Consider the following 25,529-nt stretch of genomic DNA (forward strand, 5'->3'; position numbering starts at 1 on the left):
AGTGCAATGGTCATGGTCAGACAAGATGTATGTAACAGGTGAAATCATGACATATTCTTGGAGTCTAGCAAATATCCCATTTTATCATTAAATTAAAAAGTCACACCCAAGATGGTAGGACTACATTACTGGATGAGTAGAGAATGAGCATTGAAGCAGATTTTTTAAAACCATACTTGAACTAGGCACGCACGGATACATATCAGGCCTCATGAGATGTTTGCAAAACACAGATTTTTATTCATTCAAGTCAGTGTTGCATTTCAAAGGGAGCATATTACTATTGAGCTGGAAAAGGTCGGCTTCATCTCATCAGCCATGGAGCTGTGTGGGTAGGGAAATCTCCAATCTGGCCAACCATCCTGAAGGAGTGTGAATTCCCACCCTCACAGACAGAGCTATCTGCTAGGTGTCTGCCAAAAAATGGATGATTCTCAACCAAATTATCTTACTGTCTGCCAAAATATCTTGTTATGGCAGGATTTTCCAGCAGGAAACATAACCTGAATTGGAAAACATGAATGCAACTAGAAAACAAATAGTTTAAAATATCACTCTCCTAAAATGAACTGTAGGGCTCTCTGCCTCCAAAACTTAAACCAATTAGCCAAGAATGGCACAGGAAAGAAGGAGCAATGGGAAGAAATGGTCATAATTCTGGAAATGAGGAAAGTGAGGAGGCTGTCCAGGAAATTACATAAAGGAGAATATCCCCAAGTTCTCCTAGACATTCTTTTCATTAAGAAATTTTCCTGAAAAAAAAAATGTCATGGCATCTTTCTTCTTTGAATAACATTTATTTATATTTTGTAACCTGATTTGATTGTAAGCTCACTAAAATCAGGAATTGTGTCTAATATTTTTATATCTTTGTATTTAGGTATTATATATGGGTATTGATTCAGTTGAATGGAATGGAATGGAGGAGAGTGGCGTGGAAACAAAGATTATAATGTCCCAGGGCTACCAACCTCCTACAATAAGTGCAGAGAAGCCACTTGACAATTAGAAATATCTGCCCTAAATGTTTTTTCTTTCCTAGCATGTCTCTCACTTCTCTACAGTTATGTAAATCCCAACTACCTACTTTCAAGACACAATTAGAATCCTATTTTCTCCACAAAGCCTTCCTTCACAAATGAGTCCTACACCTATCTCTCCAAGTTCTAGAATTTAAAATAAAATGATTACTCTTTATCACTTATTTGACATTAATTAATTGCTAGTTATCTTTTTGAATAGATGTCTTGACTCAACTTTAAATTTGCAAGCTCCTTGAGGGCAAAGTTTATGTCTTATTTTTTTCTCCCTTATAGCTTAACACTAATCTTTATACATAATGGCAAGACAAGGGAGAGCATGACAAGGAAGGCACAAGACAAAGCAAAGCAAGGCAAAGAAACTTCAGAAATCATCTAATCTAGCATTATTTTTAACAAGATAAGAGAACTGAGATTTTTGTCCATTTGGTACATAAGGAAACTGAGCCTGAGTAAGTATAAGGGATTTATCTAAAGTCATAGAGCAAGTTAGCATCTACAGCAGAATCCAACCCCAGGGTTTCTTTGCTATAAGTCCAGCACAATATCCATTATACCATTTAGATTTCTCAGCTGTTTGCCAAAGATCTAATTATTCATTAATTTTTTTTCAGAATACAGATTGGAAAACAATATTTAATCTAATTAAAAGTAATTGAAGTAGAAAATAATAATTAGCCAATTATTCCAGCTCTTACTAAACATCTTATTAATTTAGACAAGTTATAAGATCATTTAATGGATTGGATATATCAGTATTTTGAAAATATTGACTAAGCCTCAGTCAATGGAATGAAATGTAATGGTATGAAACTCAGGAATGTTTGCCCTTTTCATGGGATCCAAATTTGGGAAAGTAAAAGGTTGCCCTTGAGAATGATCAAACAAATTATGATACAGGAATATAAGGAAATATTATTGTGCTAGAAGATAGGATTAAATGAACTATTTTAGAGGGAAACAGGAAGACCTTTATGAACTGATGCAGAACTATGAAAAGTTTTGGAACTCAGAGAAGCACAATGATAAATCATGAGTCCAAAATAGTGAAGATATGATATGCTATTCACCTCCTGCCAAAGGAGTGATGAACTTAAAATATGAAAAGATGCACATTTTCAGAAATGACTAATATGAGATATATTTTTCTGAACTATACAACTAAGGATGGAGAACTTTATTTCAGGATTTAAAAAATTGGTATAATGGGTGATGTGTGAGTGAGAAGAGTAAAAAATATTGTTGTCCAAATACACATAATAAATAAACATAATTAATTGTTCTTAACATGCTCTCAACATTTTTGAAATTCTCTGACAGTTACTAAAAACTTTGATAGCCAAAAAATGCTTAGACTTTAAAAGAGAGTGATAAATAGGATTTTAATTATTAAAATTATTGATTAATAATTAAAAATAATAAATTAATTAATAATTAATTATTTAGTGCTGTGAATATCTGTGTGGCAGCACTGTCTTTCCCCTTGACCTGGACATCACAAGCAGAGAATGAATTTTGACTAATATTCATATACAAGAGTCATGCAAGGTACCAGAAAGAGCACTGGATTTGGAATTTGAGGACGTGGTAGAAAAGTAGCAATTCTACAGTTTTTATGATCTACATGGAATTTAGACTATTAAAGACAGAACAAAAACGAGAAATAATAAGATTAAATCCAAGCTATCCAAGTAAAAAATATGATAGTACCCAGTAACTTTTTAATTTCAATATATAAAATACATTTTGAAAGATGCTAGATTAAATGATATAAACATTTTGCATGTAAAGCATTTTGCAAACCTAAATATTATATACATGCTAGCTATTATGTTGATGATGATGGCAATGGGAAGCAGTAGATGCTCCCAGAAAATTCTCTGTAGGGTTTTATTTCTTTTTATGGTGTGATTTGAAATGCTTTCCCCACTTATGCACCAAATGGTATCTCCAAATTTTTAAAGGAAAAATTAAATGAATTTCAATAGGAAATAGACAATAAAACTATACTAATTGGGGACTTCAGCTTTCCCCTATCAGATGAAGATAAATTAAATTTTAAAAAATTAGTAATGAAAGTGAATTAAATTTAGATTTAATAGAACTCTGCAGAAACTTGAACATAAATAGAAAAGAATATACCTTCTTTGCAGCCATACCTACACAAAAACTGATCATAAAAATGACTGGGCTTAAAAATCACAATCAAATGCAGAAAAGCAAAAATAATAAATGTACCCTTTTCAGATGATAATGCAATAAAATTATAACAAATTAAGGTCCATGGAAAGACAAATGAAAGCTACTTTGAAACTTAATAATTTAAAAAGGGTGTGTCAAAGAATAAACTAAAGAAATAATTTCATTAAAGAGAATGATAATGAAGACATAACATCTCAAAATTCATGGTATACAAACAAACAGTACTTAGGGGAACATTTATATCTCTAAAGGCTTATATCAATAAAATACAGAAAAAGCAGATCAATGAATTGGGGTTGCAACTAAAAACTAGGAAAAAACATATTAAAAATTCTAATTTGAAGAGTAAATCAGAAATCCTAGAAATAAAAGAAGAATTTAATAAGATTGAAAGTAAAAGAATGACTGAATTAGTAAATACAACCAAGGGTTGTTTTTATTTAAAAATAACAAATAAAATAGATAGAGCACTGGTTAATTTGATTTAAAAAAGGAAAAAAAGAAATTCAAATTACCAGCATCAAAAATGGAAAGGTGAATTCACCACCAATGAAGACAAAATTAAAGCAATCATTAGGAGGTATTTTACCCAATTATGTGCCAATAAATCTGACAATCTAAGTGAAATGGATGAATATTTACAAAAACATAAATTGCCCAGATTAACAAAAAGGAAAATAGAATCCTTTAGTAATCCCTCTCACTAAAGAAATTGAACAAACTATCAAAGAAATCCCTAAGAAAAAAATCACCAGGGCCAAATGGATTCACAAGTGAATGCTATGAACATTTAAAGAAAAAATTAAGTTCAATACAATATAATCTATTTGGCAAAATAGGCAAAGGAGTCCTATTTTTATGAAATGAATTCTTTTTGTGACACAAATATTGTGCTGATACCCAAACCTGGGAGAGCAAAATCAGAAAAACAAATTAAAGGCCAATTTCATTAATGAATGCAAAAATTTTCAATAAAATACTAACAAAGAGACTATAGCAATTCATTATGACCAGGTGGGATTTATACCAGGAATACAGGGTTGTTTTAATATTAAGAAAACAATCAATATAATTGACCATATTAATGGCAAAATAACAAAAATCACGATTTTCTCAATGAATGCAGAAAAAGTATTTTACCAAACAAAACATCCATTCCTGCTAAAAATGATAGAAAGCATAGAAAGAAGTGGCCATTCCTTAAGATGAGAAGTAGTATCATTTGCAAAGGGCATGAGTTAAAAATCTTCCCCAAAAGATCAGATGTGAAACCAGGATGCCAATTATCACCACTATTATTTAATACTATACTAGAAATATTAGTTTTAGCAAAAAGAGAAGAAAAAATAAATTGAATGAATTAAAGTAGATAATGAGGAAACTATCACTCTTGGCAAATGATCTGATGGTATACTTATAATATTCAATCCAAGAGAATGAGAATTTATAGTATAAAACCTAGTTGAAATAATTAATAACTTTAGCAAAGTGACAGGATACAAAATAAATCCAGCCAAGCCATAGCATTTCTATATATTACCAACAAAGTCCTACAGCAAGAAATAGAAAGAGAAATTTCCTTTAAAATAATTCTAGACAACATAAAATGCCTGGGAATATACTTGTCAAGACAAACACAGGAATTGTGTGAACACAAATACAAAACACTTTTCACACAAAGTCAGATCTAAAAATGTGAAAAAATATTCATTGTCCATGGCTAGGCTTAGCTATTATAATAAAAATGACAATTCTGCCTAATTTAATTTACTTATTCAGTGCCATATCAATCAAATTACCAAAATTTATTTTTAGGACTAGAAACAATAATAACAAAATTCATCTGGAAGAACAAAAGTTCAAGAATATCAAGATTTAAGGAAAAATGAGAGTTTAGGTAGCTTACCAGTACCAGACTTCAAACTGAACTATAAAGCAGTAGTCATCAAAGCAATCTTGTACTGGCTAAGAAATTTAGATCAATTGAATAAATTACATATGTAATATACAGGAGTAAATAACCTTAACAGCCTGGTGCTTAGCAAACCCAATGACCCCAGATTTGGGGATCTCTCTATTTGACAAAAACTGCTGGAAAAACTGGAAAACAGTATGGCACAAACTAGGTATGGACCAATAGCTCACATCCTATACCAGTGATGGAGAACCTTTTAGAGGGCAGGTGATGTGTGAAATGTCCTCAGGAACCCGTGGAGAGGGGGAGCGGACTAGTCCAGCCCCATGTCCCTCTGGCTTTCTATAAAGGAACTCTGGGGAACCCTCTGCTGAGGCAATGGTATGTGAGCCCACAGAAAAAACTCCAAGAACTCTCTTGCACACATACCATATGCCATAGGTTTATCCCTATGGCCCGATATCAAGATAAGGTCCAAATAGGTATATATAAATATATATATATATTTTATATATATATATATATACATATATATATGTGTGTGTGTGTATATATATATATATATATATATATATATATAAAGTACAATAACCAGTAAATTAGGAGAACATAGTAGAGTTTACCTAGCAGAGCTATGGAGTAGGGAAGAATTTATGGCCAAATAAGAGATATAGAGCATTGTGAACTTTAGATTACTTCACTCTACTTAGTCTAACAAAATCAGGAATGTCTGCACCCATACTTAAGGATTAAGTATCTAGGAGGATGGCCTTTGATAGACATGTGCTAGCAAATGACAAATCAGAAACAGCTGACAGACCCCTGGGTTGTTCTAAGTCAAGCTTAAGCTACCATTGGTACAGGTGAGAAGCAGGAAAGTGATGTAAAACCATCTATATATCTGGCATCACTTCCTCTCTCCAGCCTCTTTTGTGGCTGTGAGGTGGCTGGAGGCAGCTTGCTAAGCGTCTTGGCATCTTGTAGTGGCAGCAGCTATTGTCCAGTTTAGCAGTGAGTTTCCATGGAAACCATACTGGACGAAGCCTAGTAACCTAGTGCAGGTGAGGCATCTTCTCTGAGCTCTCTTGAAGTTTAGGCTGATTTTCCTCCTTTACCTTCCAAACACTATCTACTTAGAGGCCACTAATCTTCTTCAAAACCCTTGTGGCAAAGGGCTTTAAACTGCCCCCTGGCATAGGCCAGGCAGTTGAAATCCTATACCCTTTTCCTCTCTCTTCTCCTTGAGTTCTTCCCTCTGTATTGATGAAACCACCATAGATTTCCAAACTGACTTGGGTATTTTATTTGGGATATCCCCTGGTGACCAAAAATTAAATTTAGATTAGGTCATGACCCTAAATTATCCTTACAGCATTACAACATGTAAAATGAATAATCTTGATTATGTTGAATTTAAAAGTTTTTGTTCAAACACAACCAGTGTAACCAAGATTAGAAGAGAAGCAGCCTATTTGGATACATTTTTATAGTAAATTCTCTGATAAAGGTCTAATTTGTCAAATTTATAGATAACTGAGTCCAATTCATAAGAATACAAGTCATTCTACCATTGACAAATGGTCAAAGGATATGAATAAGCAGTTTTCCATTGAAGAAATCAAAACTATCAATAATCATATTAAAAAATGTTCCAAATCACTCTTGATTAGAGAAATGCAAATCAAAACAATTGTGAGGTTCTACCTCATACATACCTGATACCTGATTGACCAGTACAACAGTAAAAGAAGGTGATAGATGTTTAGGGGGATTTGGCAAAACTGGGACAAATACTTGGTGAAATTGTGAACTAATCCAACCATCCCAGAGGGCAATTTGGACCTATATCCAAAGGGCTATAAAACTCTGCCATTACTAAATCTATATCCCAAAGAGATAATTAAAAGGGGGAAATGATATACTTATTCAACAATATTTATAGCAGCTCTTTGTGGTGGCAAAGAATTGGAAATTGAGGGGATGTCCATCAATTGAGGGATGGATGAACAAACTGTGGTATTTTATGTTGATGGAATAATATTATACTGTAATAAATGCATAGCTGGATGATTTCAGAAAAAAAAGCTGGAAAGACGTACACAAACTGATGCAAAGCAAAATAAGCAATGAGATAAAAGAAATCAGAAAAACACTGTATACAGTAAAAGCAATATTGTATAATGACTAATGATGAAGCAGCTTACTCTCAGCAATGCAATTATCCATGACAATTCTAAAGGAATTATGACAAAGAATGCCATAGACCTCCAGAGAAAGAACTGTTGGAGTCACAACGCAGATAAAAACATACTAATTTTACATTAGTTTATTTATGTTTTTATTGGGGGGATTGGTTTTATAAAAGTATTCTCTTACAACAATGACTGATATAGAAATGTTTTTCATGTTAGTACATCTATAACCCAGATCTAATTTCTTACCATCTCTAAGAGGGGGGAAGGAAATAAAGGAGGAAAATAATTTGGATCTTATAATTTCAGAAAATGTGTTGAAAATTAATACATGTAATTGGGAAAATAAAATATATTTTATAATGACAATTTCCCCCTTTTTAGGCTCTTACAAAGATTGAACTTTCTCAGAATTCTCATTGAAATCAGGCAATCATAAGGAAAGGTGAAATGTGCTGGGCAAACAGTAAGTACTTAATCAGTGTTTCATTAGATTGATTTTTTTTTTGCTGGTCCCCAGCAAAATGTCTGCCCAATTCTTCTTTGAAACCTCTCTCCATGTCTAAAGGAGGAAGTCAATATTTGCATTATTCACAGTTTCTCATTTTATAAAATCCCTGAGTATTCTTTGGAAGGGACCTCAAAGGACATCTAGTCCAGTAAGAATTTCCATTATAGCATAGCTACAAAGTAAACAACCAATCACTGATTGAAAACACCCAGAAACATCACATTCCGCTTTCAGATAGCTCTTTTTGATGGGAAACATTTTATTATTTTTTTTTACACAAAACTCATTTTTTTTGTTACACCTTCCATCTATTGTTCCTAGTTCTGCCTATCAGAATCAGGAAGATCAAACTTGAAGAAAGTCATAAAGTGTGGGACATAACTGAAATAAATGAACAACATACTCCTTCCTGGCCTCTACTTTCCTTTTTCTCATTTATTTCTCAGCCTCTTACAGTTTGACTTCTAAGCTCGACCCTCAACTAAAAGCACTCTCTTCAAGGCTACTAAAAATCTTGGAATTACTAGGTCTGATGACCTGTTTTCAGTCTTCATTCTTCTTGAATGCCCTGTAGGATTTTTGATCACCCTTTGCTTTAACTACTCCTCTATGGATTTTTTGTAACATTGCCTTTTCCCGGGAAAGCCACCATGGCATAATGGAGAAGACACTAAATTTGAAGTCAGAAAACCTGGACTCAAACCTTGGCTCTGCTCCTTCATATTGCTATGATCCTGAGCAAGTTATTCTCCATTTTTAAGATTACATAATTATAAAGTGAAATGGTTAAACTCAGTGAATTCTAAAGTCCCTTTCAACTTTAAATCTACGATTTTCTGAAATTAGACTCTTCTGGTTCTCATCTTACCTCTCTTCCTTAATTTTTTAACCTTATTGATAACTTTTCCCCTAAGCATGAAGGTACCCAAATCTATGTTAGATTCCTTTCTCTTTATATACTATCTTGGTTAACATTTTATTAGTTCCTAGGATTAAATGGTCATCTCTATACAAATGAGTACCAGATCAATATAATCAATCATGGTCTATATTACTTATGTTCTGTATTACCAACTGCCCACTTAATATATCAGATAGATCTCTTAAAAGATTTCAAGCTCACTTTGCCTAAAATTCCCCCCCCCAAAAAAAAAAACGTTCTTCTCTCCCCAACTGCCCTCTTCCTGCTGAGGGCACCACTATTTTTCTAATCACTCTTTTCTAACTATGTTATCATCCTCAACTCTTCACTTTCTCTCAGACCTTAATTGACAATTAATCAAGTCCAGTCACATACTTTTGCAACATCTTGGTGTATGTCTTCTCTCCCCTCTCACAACTACTATCCTATTTCTGACCCTCATCACTTCTCAAAGGACTACTGCAATAACTTCCTTATGGGTATACATGCCTCTAGTTATGACCCTAAAGTGATACCTCTGAAACCGTTATGACTGTCACTTCCCTCTTATGGAGCCCCCCCCTTGTCCTCTGGGATAAAATATAAACTCCATTTGTCATTTAAAGCCCTTCATAATTGGTCTCTTGACTACATTTCCAGGCTGATTATAACTCTTCTTCATAACCTTTGCATTACAGCTAATCTGATCCATTTGCTGGTCCTTATACATGAGATTCATCTCCTATTTCCATGCCTTTACATAGGCTATGCTCCATTCTGGGATGTACTTTGTCTCCATCTCTGCAACCCCAGATTTTATAGAATCCCTAAATTTCTTCAACCTCAGTTCCTTAGAGTTTAACTCTGCCATCTCTTACATTAGGCTTATATTAATCTCCCTAGCTGCTTTTTCCTTTGGAAACTATTTTCATTTACTCTGTATATATCTTATATTTACTTACCTGGCTGTACATTGCATATAGCTAATAAAATGTAGACTCCTTGAGGGCAACAGCTGACTTGTTTTTGCCCTTGTATCCTCATGAACTATCATAATAATTGACCGTGCATGGTAATTGCTCAATAAATGGTCATTAAATAAGTTCATTAATTAATTAATGTGAGCCTAATACAGTATTTCATATGTGGTTTAATGAGAGCAGAGTATAGCAGTACTGTGGACTCCCTAATTCTGAACACTACAACTAGCAGTGAAACTGATAATTTTATTAGTTTTTATTGGCTGCCCACATTTAGCTTGTATCCCACTAAAACCTTTGACCTGCTGACTAGACACATCTTTCCCAAGTGTAAAATGTTACATTTATCCTGCTCAATTTCATCCCGAAGGATGTGCCAGGCCAATGTTCCAGGCTATAAAGATCTTTTTGGATTTTAACTCTGTCTGTCATCTAGCACAGAAGTGGCAAAGCCAGCCCACTCTAACCAAATTAAAATGTAATTGGGAAATAATTAGAAAAATAAATAAAAATGCAATAGAATGTGAAAAGTTAATATGTGGTTTTGAAAGACAATATGTGGTCTGCAGAGATCTCTATTTTTGGTTTGTAGGTCCCGGTTCTTTTTGAATTTGACATCATTGATCTAGCAAATTAACTATCCATCTTAGCTTTGAGTTACCCGCAAATCTTACAGGGAGGCTTTGTCTCTATACAAATTATTGAGAAAATATTAAATAACACACACCAAGTACCCTTAGGACCTTCTAAGTTGGCATGGAAGCATTCATGGCCATTTTTGGATGCAGATACTCAACAGTTTAGTAGTCACTAAACAGAATGCTATTGAATGACCCTCATCTCTTTATTTCAGCCACAAAAATAGCTTGAGAAAATTTATCAAATACCTTCCTAAAATCTAGGTCAAATATATCTAGAGCAGTCCCCTGATTTACCTGATTTAGTAATCCTATTTTTAATGGAAATAAACTTAGCCAGGCTTGAAATACTCTTGGTGAAGGTAGAATAGCTGTTATATATATATATTTTTTTTTTCTTTTCTAGACGTTCTTTGACCATTGATTTAATAATACATTGAAGAATTATGAAAAGAACCAAATCCAACCTCATTGAGCCTCAAGTATTAAGACTCCATTGTTTTCACTAAAAACCAATTGGGATAACAATTGCCATAACCACTCCAACCAGGTGGTGCACTGGATAGAGCACTGAGCCTAGAACCAGAAAGACCCGAGTTCAAATCCAGACATAGATATTTAGTAGCACTGTGCCCTAGGCAAGTCACTTAATCTCTCTTTGTCTCAGTTTCCTCTTGCTTAAAATGGAGAAATAACAGCATATACCATGTCAGGCTGCTGTGATGACCAAATGAGATTATAATTATAAAGCACTTAAAATACTTGGTACATAGTCTTTGCTTTATAAATGTTAACTATTATTGTCCATTCTCTACGATCTTTCAAAGATCACTTACCAGTGGCTCAACAATCATACCTTTTAATTCTTTAAATATCCTATGTGTCTATATGAGCTTGGTGTATTGAACTCAACAAGGACTCCATGTTATCTTGTAATATCCTTACCTAACTTGGGTATCAAATCTTCATTACCTATGTCTCCTCTTTCTCAACATCTTCACTATTGCTATTGGGATGACAAATAGCTTCCACATTACTCCTCAACTTGGAGTCACCAACCACCATTCCTGTCTTTGATGGATGACATCTCATGTGAGAATACCAATGAATACTTAACATTATCCGTGGATGGAAAAGCCCCAGCATCTCCTTCCCTAATCTCCAGAAGGACACTCAGATTTCTCTGTTCCAAGTGGTAAGTGGTTCTTTTCTATACCTTTCTTCCATGTGCCACATTCTTGTACCTTCCAAGCTAGTGACACAGCTATAAATTTCTTACTTCTTAAGATCCTTTTGTTATTCATTATTTTGGCATGTAAGCCTTTTTATTTTAATGGAAGACTTCATATTAACCTTCCACTTAACCTAGGCAAAGGCACAGCTTTAAGCCTCTCTACTAGATGGAAAACCATTCTGTACCAATAGATAGTCACTTGGTTATGGCAAAAATACAAATGTTATCCACTGAAAGTCAGGTATACTATATTTGCTGGAATCTAAGAAGCTTCATTTTCTCAAAAGTAACTTCATGCAAATTGTGTGTGTGTGTGTGCGTGTGTGTGTGTGTGTGTGTGTGCGCGTGTGCATGCAAGTGACCTTTTCAAGAAAACCAGAGAGTAAAGAGAGACACGGACACAGGTAGGGAGAGAGAAATAGAAGGGAAGAAAGGGTTATTAACAAAAGAGAGCAAAACAAACACAAAAAGAGGTAGAGACTCAAGTAGGATAGAGAGACAGAGAAAGGAGACATAGGAGAAAAGGAAAGATGGAGAGAAGAAGAAAATACAGGAAGTTAGAGAGAATGACAAAGACAGACAGAATTTGTCTTTGGACCTTTGCAGACTTCTAGTAGTATGTAGTCAGTTGCTCCTGCTGAACGAAAGATCACAGTATGTATAATGGCATGTCTACTTTGGGGGATGACGGGGATGGGGAGCAATCGGTTGACTGCTGAGTGTACCAATTTCAAATTGCTAGCTACACCCTTAGATAACACCAGTGTTTCATGTTGCAAATCCAATGTTACCATATAAAATAGTTGGCAAGCACACCTCCTGACGGAGATGAAGTAATTTGTTATCTGCTGGAGTGAGAGCCTGACACAGTTTGCTTTCAGATGTTTTTATTTAGATTTATAGTGTCCCCAAGATTAACCATGACTATTCCAGCTGTCCCTGGAGATATCCTAATAGATCAACATGCCCAATGCCTGCTTCCTTCTCAAAGCAAGACAAGTGAAAACATTGGGCATTCCAATCTGTTTATCCCCTGAAGCAGGCACTGTGGAGGGCTAAGAGTTTGGTCAGGCATCACAGAAACCAAGGTCATCTACTGCATCCTAGAGAGTCTTTACCAGTCATCTTGACTTTTATCTTGCCACTGGACTTCGATGACCCTAGAAGAGAGTGAAGCTAATAACTTTGTGCAATTCTGCATCACTTAAATCCAATTCACAGATAAGTCATCATCCCATGATGTCTCTGGTCTGAAAATGAAAGATGGACAACTTTTAGAATCGGGAGGACCTTTAAGAGATCATGCTATCAAATTCCTTCATTTTACAAGTGAGGAAGCTGAGTGTAACAGAGGTAAAGTGACTTGCCCAAAGTCATAGAACTAATAAGCAACTGAAATAAGATGTGAATTCAGGTCTTCTTAACAACAAGTGAAGTATTGTTTTCATTGTAATCTTTTGCCAGTCAAGTTCAAAGCAGTGAACTATGGGGGAGAGAGAAGGAGGAAGAATTCAAATAAAAATTCTAAGGAATGTGAAATACCATTGTGCTTTTTTTATTCCCCATATTATGTTGAACTAACATCTGGCTCCATTTAATATTGTTTCTCCACATTTATGCCCCTTATCTATCTATATTTCCCAGGCTAAGTACACAGGGATCAGCAGAAGGAATTCAGACAACATTTAGTTACCACTGTCTGGCACACAGTAGGCAAATGGCAAGGCACAGTGTGGCATACTATATTACATATAGAAAATATGAAGATATGTTTAGCAGAAGTGGTTGAAGATCATCTCTCCCTATGCCTTTCCCCTCCTATTTTTTCCTTCTCAATGGAGCTGGCACCCCCTAAATTCCTCAGGATTTTTTCATAAAATTATCCTTGCACTGATTTACTTTCTTCTCTATTAAATCCATTCTACAATGAACCAATTCAATTCTACATTATTTTCTATTCTCTAATCCCTTGTTTTCTTATCCTATTGTTCAAACATTGTCAGAACCCCAACCCTGGACTGGTTCCATAATCTACTTTCTCCTATTGAGCTGGAAGAAGTTCTAAAGACCTGTTAATTATATCCACTACAAATTTATGTTATTGAATCTCAAATAGGTCCTCATTGCAGTAAGGCATTGACCCCTTCTTTATTGATTCTGCATTTCACTATGCATAGAGGCTGTTACAATTCTTCTCTTCTTTCTTTAAACACCCCCATAACTCATTTCCCTTTTTACTGAGGACCTTGCCTCATTCCTTACTGAGAAAATTGAAGGCATTTGCCAAGAGGTTCTTCTTTGTCTCTTCTCTGCAACTCAAAACCCCATAGTATTTAAATAAATGGTGGAGAGATGGTAGATGACTATTAAGTATTTAATGAATATTAGTCATTGTGCTAATTGGGAAAAATACCAGCCAATGACACAATCCCTACTCTCAAAGAACATACACACCAATGGAGACAATAACACAATAGGAATTCCAGAAATTGGAGCTAGGAGGGAGAAATAGGAGAGAATACCCCTTTTGGGGAATATGAAAGAGATTACAAAATGTTGTGTGGAGGCCTGGTTCAGAGCAAAAATAGGCAAAAAACTAACCTACCAAAGCCAGGGAAAGTCGAGAATGGGCATCATGTCACTTTCTCTCTTTCTTTGACCTAAGAATTGATAGAAAAGTGGCCCCTTCTCCTGGAAAAAAAACCTACCCTAAACATATGCCCCTGATATCATCCCTTCTCATCTTCTCTAGTGAATTGCCCTAATAATTATCATTACTTTCAGTCCTCCAATATCTATTATGTGTTTCCTTATTTTCTATGAATATATCCAAGTCTTCACAATCATTAAAATCCATCACTAGAATCAACAGCAAGATATGATCTTGCATCTCCTCTTTTCACAATCTCTGTAAAAGCTACTTATTTTTGCTACCTCACTTTCCTTTCTCCTCCTTTACTTCTCAATTCAATGAAACTTGACCTCCAGCCTTACCACTCAGCTGAAACTGCTCTTTCCTAATGATCTATTTTTTAAAGTTTATTATTCTTATTTTTCAAGTAACAAATATTTTATTCATCTGTATGTACCATTACTCTTTTTTTTTTAAGAAACCCTTACCTTCCATCTTGGAGTCAATACCATGTATTGGCTCCAAGGCAGAAGAGTAGTAAGGGCTAGGCAATGGGGGTCAAGTGACTTGCCCAGGTTCACAGAGCTGGGAAGTGTCTGAGGCCATATTTGAACCTAGGACCTCCCATCTCTAGGCCTGGCTGTCAATCCACTGAGCTACCCAGCCTACCCCTACCATTACTTTTAAACCTTACTCCATTAATTGAGAAAACAGGGAATAAAAAGAAGAAAGGAAAAGAGGAAGGAAGGGGAAAAGGAATGAAAGAAGGAAGGAATGAAGGAAGAGAGGAAGATGAAAGAAAAGAGGGAACAATTTCTTAATTTATAGGTATAGTTCATCAAAACAAATTCCTATATTATCCATGTCTGAAAATATATGTGTCAGTATTTTGAGTTCATCACCTCTCTGTCAGGAAGTGAGTGGCATATTTTGTCTCCATTCATTTCATTATTGATATTTGGGATTTATCATTGTGTGGATCAAACTTCTAAAAACTTTCAAGCTCATTTTTCTCAATAATGTTGCTAAATAGTATAATTTTTTTCTGTTAGTACTTCTCATTTTGCTCACAATGAAGTTCATAAATGTCTTTTTTAGAATTCTCTATGTATATTTAATCCTTATTTATACAATAAAATGGAACACTGTAATATTACATTTGTAAATCACATTTTTGTTTAACCATTTCCCAATTACACAACCCCTTAGTTTCCAATTTTCCTGCCATGGAAAGAACTCTTAAATATATATATTACATATATATATATATATATATATATGTAGATTCCTCTGTTTCTTTGATTCCATTTGTGTATAGGTCAAGATCAATCCATGTATATAGCTAGATAAAGTAATATAGCTAGGTAGTTGGGAAAATTTGGGAGGCATAATACCAAATTGCTTTACAGAATGAATGGGCCAGCTCTACCTCATACCCATCAAATTAGTTAACATGACAGAAAAAGAAAATAGCAAATGCTGGCAGGGCTATGGGAAAATTGAAACACTAATGCACTGTTGGTAGATTTGTGAACTGGTTCAATCATTCTGGACAAAAATTTGAAACTATGTCCATAAAGGTTATAAAACTCACATGTTCTTTGATCCAGCAGTAACACCACTAATATGCCAAAGAGATAAAAGAACAATGGAAAGGACTTATATTTACAAAAATTGTTATAGCAGCTCTTCTTGTGGTGGCAAAAAATATAAATTAATGGGTAAGGCCATTTGGGGGATGGCTAAACAAGTTATGGTACATGATTTTGACAGAATACTACTGTCATATAAGAAATTCTTAAGGGGGAATGGTTTCAGAAAAACCTGAGAAGACCTACATTAATTTTAACAGAAGTGAATAGAACCAGCTACATGATAACAACAATAATGAAACAATGATCATTTGTGAAAGGCTTAGTCACTCTGATCAAAACTATGATCTAATACAATGTGAAGGACATGTGATAAAATACTGTACATTTCCAGAGAAAGAACTGATGAATTCAGTATATAAATTGAAGTATAATTTATTCACCCAGTCTCTTTGCCTATCCATAGATCTGAAAGGTTATTTCTTCCTTGCTCTTCTAATTGTTTATGATATGATCTTTTATATCTAAACCATAGATACATTTGGCTCTTATCTTGGTATTTTATGAGGTTTGGGTCTAAAATTAATTTCTGCAAAACTGTTGTTGAATTTTCCTCTTTTTTGACCAGTAGTAAATCCTTTCTCCAGCAACTAATGTTTGGGTACATCAAACTCTATACTACTGTTTTAACTAGTAATTAATTATTTTTTTTTTTACTTTTAAGGTTTTTTTTTAATTTCCTTGGAGTCAACTTGGCACATTCTCAAGAATTAACCCTTCTTACACATGTTTGCTATATAATGAGAATACTTAATATTGAGATAATACTTTAAATTTTATTAAGTATATTCATCTCCTTTAATCATCATTGATGTTCACAACAACCCACAAAATTGTCTTGTCACTCCAGAAGCTCAGAGGTCTAACAGGAACTTAAGACTTGGGCCTATATATTCTGCCTACAAGTTCAATGTTCTTTTTAAAAATTATTTATTTGTTTGTTAAATTATTTTTATTTTTCTCCAATTACATGTAAAATTGTTTCCAACATTTTCCAAAGAACATTGCATATCAAAATTTTTCCCTCCACCCCCCATTAAGAGGTAAACAAGCTCATATAGATTTTACACGTATAATCATGTAAAACATTTTCCCATATTAATCCTTTTGTGAAAGAAAATTTGAATAAAACAATTAAAAAATCAAATGAAAAAACTTTTCTTTGTTCTGGATTCAGACTCTATGAGTCCTTTTTCTCTGGAATCAGATAGCATTTTTTGTCACGAGTCCTTTGGATAGTTTTGGATCATTGTTGAGAATTACTACATTATTCACAGTTTATGATACAATATTCCTGTAACTATGTACAATGTTCTCCTGGTTCTGCTTATTTCACTCTGCTTCAGTTCATGTAGATCTTTCCAGGTTTTTCTGAACTCTTCTTGTTTGTCACTTCTTAATAGCATTATAGTGTTCCATTGCAATCATATAACTTACTCAGTCATTCCCTAATTGATAGGTATCCCCTCATTTCCCAATTCTTTGTACCCACAAAAAGAGCTACTTTAAATATTTTTGTACATATAGGACCTTTTCCCTTTTGTTTTTTAATGTCTCTAGGATAAAAACGTAGTAATACTATTGCTGGGCCATATTAGCACCATTATGATTACTGTGTATTACTGTCCCCCCTTGTTTTCTACTGATCACCACCTCCCACAATTTGTTCTTTTTTTCTATCAATTACACACTTCATTCTCCAATCCCCTTCCCCTTCTGCTATTGCTATGGGAGAGAGATTTTTATACCTATTTTATTCTATATATTCTTCCCTCATTGCCAATTCCAATGAGAATAAGGTTCTATGAGAATTTCTTTTTCATACAGTACATTAATTTCTATATATTAGGGAGAGTTACTATGTATTCCTCTGTCTAGGATCTGGATCAGAGATATTTCCTAGTCTGCTACAATTAGCAGTTTTCTTTTTCCTTGAGAATCTCAAGGAATGTTTCCTTTTTAACAGAATTTGTTTAATTATTGAAAGGAAAAGGGTTCTTTTTCTGTGTACATGTGTCACATGATATATGGATGGGGAGGGGTGTGTATGTTGATGGACTACCTCTTTATTAGTTATCACAAATTAAAGATGTCTTGGGATGATAAAGGGAGGAACTAAATAATGAGGTCCTAAAATTTTATTTATTAGCCTGCCTAAGGCAGCTCATCAGGTTGTCCATGGTATTTGAGAGACAATTATGAAGACCAATATCACTTTATCAGTTATGATCCTGATATAACCAATAAACCTTATATATATCAATAAACTGATATTCTTAACCCCAAAGCAGTCTCAAGACAACTTTATTGTAACAGTTCACATCTATCTCTTCCCTACTTTCCCATCTTCCTCTACATTGTAAAAGCTCTTTCATGCCTCTTTTATGTGAAATAATTTACCCCACTCATTTTTCCCTTCTCCCTCCTCCCAATGCATTCCTGTTTATCATGCCCTAATTTTATTTTTTATGTCCTCCCATCATATTAAACTCACACTTTGCCCTCTATCTATATATACTCCTTCTAACTGCCCTAATAATGATAATGGTTTTTGGAGTTACAAGAATCATCTCCCCATGTAGGGATGTAAACAGTTTAATATTATTGAATGTCTTTTGATTTCTCTTTTCTATTTACCTTTTTATGGTTCTCTCAAGCCTTGTATTTGAATGTCAAATTTTCTATTCCACTCTGGTCTTTTCATCAGGAAATTTTGAAAGCTCTCTATTCAATTGAATAACCATTTTTAACCCTGAAGGATTATGCTCAAATCTGCAAAGAGATACTTGGTTGAAGTCCTAGCTCCTTTGCCCTCTGGAATATCATATTCCAAGGCCTCAGATGCTTTAGTATTGAATCTGCTAAATATTGTGTTACTTTCTTTATGGCTCTAGAATATTTGAATTGTTTCTTTTTGGCTACTTGCAATATTTTTCTCCTTGACCTGAGAGTTCTGAAATTTGTAATATTTCTGGGAGCTATCCTTTTGACATCTATTTTAGGAGGTGATCAATGTAGTTGTTCAATTTCCATTTTGCCCTCTACTGCTAGATTATATGGGGAAGGTTTCCTTGAAGATTTCTTGAAAGATACTCTCTAAACTCTTTTTTGGGATCATGGTTTTCAGGTAATCCAATAATTCTTAGATTATCTCTTCTGGATTATTTTCCAGGCCAATTATTTTTCCTATGAGATATTTCACTTTTTCCTTATTTTTTTCATTCTTTTCACTTCATTTGATTGTTTCTTGATATCCCATGGAATCTTTAGATTCCACTTGCCCAATCCTAGTTTTTAAGGCATGATTTTTTTTCTTTTTTTTTAGAATATTTTTCCATGGATGCATGATTCATGATCCACCTCTTCCCCCCTCCCAGAGTTGACAAGCAGTTCCACTGGGTATATATATTTGTTCAAAGCCTATTTCCATGTTATTCATATTTGCAGTAGAGTGATCTTTTAATATATAAACCCTAATTATATCCATATTGAGCCGCATGATTGATCATATGTTTTTCTTCTGTGTTTCTGTTCCCACAGTTCTTTCTCTGTATGTAGATAGAGTTCTTTCTCATAAGTTCCTCTGAATTGTCCTGGGTCATTGCATTGCTGCTAGTAGAAAAGTCTATTACAATTCAATTATGCCATAATGTATCAGTCTCTGTGTACAATGTTCTCCTAGTTCTGATCCTTTTGCTCTGCATCAATTCCTATTGGCCTTTCCAGTTTACATGGAATTTCTCCACTTCATTATTCCTTTCACAATAATATTCTATCACCATCAGATACCACAATTTGTTCAGTCATTCCCCAATAGATGGACACCCCTTCATTTTCTAATTTTTTACCATCACAAAGAGTGAGGCTATAAATATTTTTGTACAAGTTTTTTTTTTCCTTATTATCTCTGGGATACAAACCCAACAATGGTATGACTGGGTCAAAGGGTAGGCATTCTTTTGAAGCCCTTCGGGCAAAATTCTAAATTGCCCTCCAAAATAGTTGGACTAATTCACAACTCCTCTAGCAGTGTATTATTGTCCTAATTTTACCACACTCCCTCAAATATTTATCACTTTCCTTTGCTGTCATATTGACCAATCTGGTGGTACCTCAGAGTTGTTTTAATTTTCATTTTTCTAATCAGGAGGGATTTAGAACACTTTTCCATGTGCTTATTGATAGTTTTGATTTCATCTTGTGAAAACTATAAAGTATGATTTTCTTAAGTTATCTCTTTTACCTCCTTTTTCCATTTGATCAATTTTACTTTGTAAAGAGTTATTTTCCTCTGTGAACTTGTATACCTCATTTTCCATATAGTCAATTCTTCCTTTTAAGGAGTTCTCCTCAATATATTTTTGTGTTTCTTTTTTCCATTTTACCAATTCTTTTTTTAAAGAGTTCTCTTCAATGAATTTTTGTGCCTCATTTAACAATTGGCCTATTCCATTTTATAAGGTTTATAATTCTTCAGTATTTTTTGTGCCTCCTTTACCAATCTGTTGACATTTTTTCATGATTTCTTCATCTTTCTCTCATTTCTTTTACCAACTTTTCTTCTACCTTTCTTATTTGATTTATGAAATCCTTTTTTACTTCCTCCATTAATTCTTTTGGATTTGAGAGCAATTCATGTATTCCTTGGAGGGTTTGGTTCCAGCAGAAATGACATTGTTGTCTTTTGAGTTTGTTTCAGCCTTCTCTGTCACTAAAATAAATTCCTTTGGTCAATTACTTCTTTTGCTGTTGTTTGTTCATTTCCCAGTTTTTTTTTTTCTTTTTCTTTTAGTTAAAAAAAAAACTATTAAAATTGGGTTTTGTAACTGAGGTGAGGAGAACACTGTTCCAAGCTTCAGGCTCTTTGTGCAACAGCCTTAAGATGTGGCTCTGGAAATTTATCTGCTTTCACTTCCTCCAAGGTGGTATAATGTAAGGAGATGTGTTTTTAATACTCTCTAGGCCTGTGCTTTGGTCTGGAGGTAACCATAAGCACTCTTTTCCTCATGGAACAGTGACCAGGGCTCCCTGTTACCCTGTGGTCCCAAGTGCTTGTGTGTGCTACTGTTCCTTCTCCCCATGAAAGCAAGCCCAGAACTATTTCCTGGATCTACATAAAGGCAGTGTCACAAGTATTGTACTCAGAACCAGAAAAGGGACTCCTGTGATATCTTTATGAGCAGTTATCCAGTCCCCATTACTATCTGCAGCTGAGAGCTCTGGAAGCCTTGGCTACTAGTTCAGATACACATTATTGCTTCAGTGTGGCCGGCCATCACCTACTGTTGTGTGCTCCACCTCCACCCAGGTGTAATAGATTCCTTGTGCTTGCCTTCCAAGATGTTTTGACTGAAAAATTACTTCATCCCATCTTTTTGTGGGTGCTGCCCCAGAATTCATTCTGAGAAATGATTCATAATTTTTGGTGGGTAATTTGGTAAAGATCAAATGGGTCTGTATACCTTCTCTAACATCTCAGTTCCATCCTATCAATAAATTATTTTAATGAGTTCTGCTCTCTTGTGTAGTTTAAGAGTTGGTATAGATATACTCTTTTCATTCCTACTCTTTTTATTATTGCCTTGAGTATTTTTTACCTTTCATTATTTCATTATTGTTCTCCCTTGCTATATAAAACACTTTTTAGGGAGTTACAGCATTGAAAATAAATAGATAAATTTAGGTAGCATCATCATTTTTATTATATTGGCTCAAACTATGCAAGAGAAATTAATGAGATTTTTGCCAATTATCTAGGTTGGTATTTCTGTAAAATGTGTCCTATATAGCCACTGGGTAAATCTGAGTATGTAATACTTTTAAATATTTCAAAATTTCTCAGGTTTATTTTGGCTGAAATTTCTCTTTATAGATCTTCCTGTTGTATTTATTTAGTTAAATATGGAAATTCTAAGGACTTGTGTAGATATATCATATCTTGCAAATTTGTTATTTCAAGTAATTTTCATTTGATTCTCTAGAGTTTTCTAAGTTTGCTATCAGATTAAATTCGAAAAGCAATAATATTAGATTTTTTAACCCTTGCTTCTTTACTCAGTTATTTTCATTACAGCTTGTATTTTTAGCACTATATTAAGTAGTAGTGTTGATCATGAGGATCTGTGCTTTATCCATTAACATACTGGAAAGGACTCTAACTTTTCTCCACTTTCTATAATGTCTGCTCTTGCAATTAAATAAATAGTATTTACTAAATTAGGAAATGCACAATTAATACTATGACTTCATGCTTTTTTTTTTTATAATTTGCCTCATGTTGACCCAACTCAGCATTCTAGGTATAAACAGAACCTGACAATAGTGTATAATGTTTTAAATCTGTTACAATAGCCTATTTCCTAGTGTTTTATTTTAAAATTTTAAATCAATGTTCCTCAAGGATATTGCTATGTAGTTTTCTTCCTCTGTTTTTTCTCACCCTGGTTTAGGTGTCAAGACAACATTTGAATCATAGAGATTAGAGAAATGAGTTTTTTCTTGTTATTGAAAATTGTTTATGTAGTACTGTAATTAATTTTTTTAATATTTATAGAAATAATTTGTCAAATGATGTGGTCCTAGAGGTATTTACCACTTAGGAATTTACTTATGGATTGATCCTTTTTTCTGATATTAATGTATTTAAACAGTCTTTTTTTTTTCTTTTGTTAATGTAGGAATTTATTTTTTAAGTATTCTTATCTTGTTTTTAATTTATCAGTTTTATTAGCATGTCATTTTGCAAAATATTTCTTAATAATAATTAATTTCCTCTTCTAGTATGATAAGCTCTTTTTAAAATTTATATAAGAATAATTTGGTTTTCCTCTTTGTTTTATTTTAATCAAATTAGCCAACTGTATATCTGTTACAAGTCTTTAAAAAACATCTAGTTTCATTCATCTACATTTTACTCTCAATGAAATCTCAATATTAAATTCTCCTATAATTTTAAGAAATTCTACTTTGTCATTTAGTTGGAGATTTTTATGTGTTCTAATAATTCTTTTTTTTAAATGAATACCTAATTCGTTGATTATTTTCCTTTTTTTGTGAAAGGCATTTAAAGATAAAAATTTGCCCCTTAGAACTGATTTAGTTGCCATCTCATGAATTTTGGTATATTATCGCTTTATCAGCACTGATGAAATATTTTCTTCTTCCTATATTTGCTCTTTTACCAGCCAGGCATTTTTAGAAGTATTAGTCCCCAATAGTTTTCTTTTTATAATTATTTCCTTAAGAGCCTTTCTTAATTATGTCTACTGTAAATATTTCTGCTTTCCTACATTTTTGGTGAAGTCTTTATAAACCAATATAGTCAATTTTTTTAAGGTGTCATTGACTTCTGTTTAAGAAGAATATGCAAATTCCTTGATTTTCCATTTGTAATTATCTATCATCTCTAGTTCCTCTAAGGCTCTGTTTAGATCCTTAACTGATATTATTTTTTATCTTTTGGTTATGCTTGTCTAGGTCATAAAAGGTCATATGAAGGTTTTTATTAAAATTTTAAAAGTTTCTTCCTTCAATTCTATTAAACTTTTCTTTAAGTATTTAAATGGTTATGCTATTATTTGAATTTTTATTAAGTATTTTTAATATTTTTATATATTACATGCCAGTACAATTGTGAATAATCACTTTCTGACATTTTACAATTCATGTTCTCTCCCTCCATCTTACCCCTTCCTCTTCCCCAAGAAATCAGGTAATATGGTGTATGACACATAATATGTGCACATATATGTATATATTCATTATCATATGTATATATGTCTATATAGTTGTTATGCAATACATTTTCCATGTTCATATTGTCAAACAAGATGCATATTGCTTACACTAGAGAAAAAATCATGGAGGAAATATAGTGAAGAATATGTTTTGATCTGCATTTGCATTCTCTCAGTTCTTTCTATAACAAATCAAATTCTCTGGAGGCTGTATACATTTATTCTAAGATCATTTATTAATCAACTGCTCAGGAAAATCTAAACAGCCAATGAACTCTCTCCACAGTCAAAACAGAAGCTAAAGGAATTTGAGCAACTAGGCAGGAGAGCTAGAGCATAGAGAGAGGGATAAGCACCAGCACCAAGGCAGCTAGAGTGGGCAGGAAAAAGTGAAAGTGCAGCTTGAAGAAAGGGGCATGCCTTTTAGACTTCTTGTGACATCATCATCTAGTCTCACCCCAGGCCATTTCTGATTAGAAAATAGTCACTAAGAAGGTCAACTTAGAGATTTCAACTGCTCCCTCAATACTTCATCACAGGAAGAGTTGAACCTCAGGATCATTCCAATACACCATTTCCTCCTCTCCAGAAGGCAAGACCACCATATTTTCCAACATGGAGGCTAGAGTTGATTGACTTCATCACCTCACCTGAGAAAGTCTTTTTTTACAGACAAATAAGGAGCAGGTATCCACCCTATCTGACATCCGATCCAGTCCAGTGAGATGACCTCAACCCTGTTATTCTTTAAAAAGACAAAAGATCTAAACAAAAGAAAGGACAATCCAACTCAGTTTCATTGCCTGGGGGAGAGACTGTGTGTAGCTTTAAAATCAAACTGTTCTTGGGGGCCAAAAGGGGAAACCATTTCACAATTCAATATCACAATTCAATATTAATTTCTCATATTTCTATGGTGGTAGATAGTTTTTGTTTTTGTTTTTGTTTTTGGTCATGAGTGCTTTGGTCATGAGAATTATCCTGTGTCCTTGCCTTATTGATAATAGTTGTCAATCACAGTTGATCATCATATACTAATATTGTTACTACCTACAAAGTTCTCCTAGTTCTGCTCACTTCATTTTGAATCATTTGATATATCTTTTCAGGTTTTCTTTTGTGATCATATTCTTGTTCATTTTTTATGGCACATTAGTATCCCATTACAATTATATACCACAAATTGTTTAGTCATTCCTCAATTGATGGACATCCCATTCATTTCCAGTTCTTTGCCACCACAAAAAGAGTTGCAATAAATATTTGTAAAGAAGTAGGTCCTTTTCTTCTATCATTAATCAATTTCTTTGGGATATAGATCAAGTTGTGGGATTGCTGGGTCAAATGGTATCCACAGTTTGTTGTCCTTTGGGTATGGATCCACATTGCTCTGAAGACAATTGTATCAGTTCACTGTTCCACCAAGAGTATATGTGTCCCAATTTTTTCCAATCCCCTCCAATACTTATCATGTTCCTTTTTTGTCATATTAGCCAGTCTGATAGATGTAATATGGTACCTCTGAGTTGTTTAATTTGCATTTATCTAAGTAATAGTAATTTGAAATGTTTTTTCCATATGATTGAAGATAGTTTTAATTTTTATCTGATAATTGCCTATTCATATCCTTTGACCACTTATCAATTTGGGAGAATTTATATTAAGTATTGATATTGATTTGTTATCTGTGATATCTCTAAGTAACATAGATAATGTAATTTCCTGGTTTTAATTTTTTAAAAACTTTTACCTTCCGTCAAAGAATAAATAATAAGTATTGTTTCCAAAGAAGAGTAGCCATAAGGGCTACTACGCACTGGAGGTTAATTGACTTGCCCAGGGTTACACACCTAAGAAGTATTTGAGGCTAGATTTGAACCCAAACACCTCCCTTCT

Source organism: Monodelphis domestica, chromosome 7 (assembly GCF_027887165.1).
Source record: "Monodelphis domestica isolate mMonDom1 chromosome 7, mMonDom1.pri, whole genome shotgun sequence".
Lineage (NCBI taxonomy): Eukaryota > Metazoa > Chordata > Mammalia > Didelphimorphia > Didelphidae > Monodelphis > Monodelphis domestica.